Source organism: Gavialis gangeticus, unplaced genomic scaffold (assembly GCF_001723915.1).
Source record: "Gavialis gangeticus isolate Ggan-Ray unplaced genomic scaffold, GavGan_comp1, whole genome shotgun sequence".
Classification (NCBI taxonomy): Eukaryota; Metazoa; Chordata; order Crocodylia; family Gavialidae; genus Gavialis; species Gavialis gangeticus.
In genome coordinates, this window is record NW_017729000.1 from 12266426 (window position 1) to 12267792 (window position 1367).

The window sequence follows — 1367 nt, forward strand, 5'->3', positions numbered from 1 at the left end:
TTGTAGGGGTTTTGGTTTTTTTTTTTTTTTTTTACTTGCTTCCATAAATAAATAGGGCCAGCATTGTACTACGTGGACACAAAGCAACTGAAGATCTTTGTCCTTCAAGCTTTTATACACCTACTAAAACATGCAAAGTACACACACTTAGACCCCATTGTCCTACAGCCCTGGAACCACTAACACATTGATTTAGGCACCGACATAAGGGATCGCAGAATCAGCCCTGATATAAAACAGAAGTCTTTCAAAAATCGGAGTAAGAAAACACAGACCCATGTACATGAAATCAAGCCCGCTTTCAATCCTGGAGAACTATTCCTCATGCTAATAGGAGCCAACGCTCATTGCCATGCACCAAGCTTTCAAAACGCCTTTCTCCCACCGCACGTGCACTTCACATTCCTTTGCTGTCTGTTTCCCTCCTCTCCAAGCTGTTTGTATTAAGTGCAAGCTCTGAATTCTTCAGGAAAAGGGCTGTGTTCTCAAAAGCCATGTGCAAGTCTGGCCCTGCTAAGTAGTTACAGTTAGTTTAACCATATTGTGACTTGACTGCATTAATGTTACACACATCTGAGTTGTTCCCCTGCTGCCACTACATAATTTCAGAGCTCTCACTCCAGAAATAGGTTTCTTAAAGAGCAGAGAACTGTATCTGCCATTAATCTAACAACATACCCAGAATCTGTTCACACCCTTCTTTTGCAATTCATTGCATAGACGGTCTTTTTTTAAAGGGGTGAAAAGGGGAAGCCACACACAAAAAACCCAAATCATTCTAGTCCAACCACTGCTTTGCACCTAACGAAGGATCTTCCTTGCCAAACGCCCACCCCAGTAAGACTTCCTTAGTCACTCTACCCCAGCAACATTTTGTCTTCCTACAACCAACTGTATAGCTTCTTTCCCAACTAAGCTTTTATTTCTACAGCATGGGTGGGGCAAATGCGGCCCACCAGACCATTCTGTCTGGCCCACAGGGCCCCTAAAAAATTAGAAAATGAATATTTATCTGCCCCAGCTGCCTGTCACATGGCCCTCAATGGATTGCCAAAACTCAGTAAGCGACCCTCCACTCAAAGTAATTGCCCGCCCCTATAAACTATGGGAATCAGGCATTTTTCCCAGCTGAACCTGATAATTTTCTCTACCAGGGGCAAATACTTATTCTTAAAAAAAGCTCAGCCTCAAACAACTGATCCTTAAAAGGACAGACTACCCTTCTACAGAAACCTTCAAAGCAGGAGAAGTGGGCAGTGTATAGATTATGATATGGGATGTATTTGGTAGCTATGTTGATCAGAGACAAAAAGAAATACAAAAAACTAAAACTTTTGGTTCCAAAATGATACCTTTTATTAGATCAA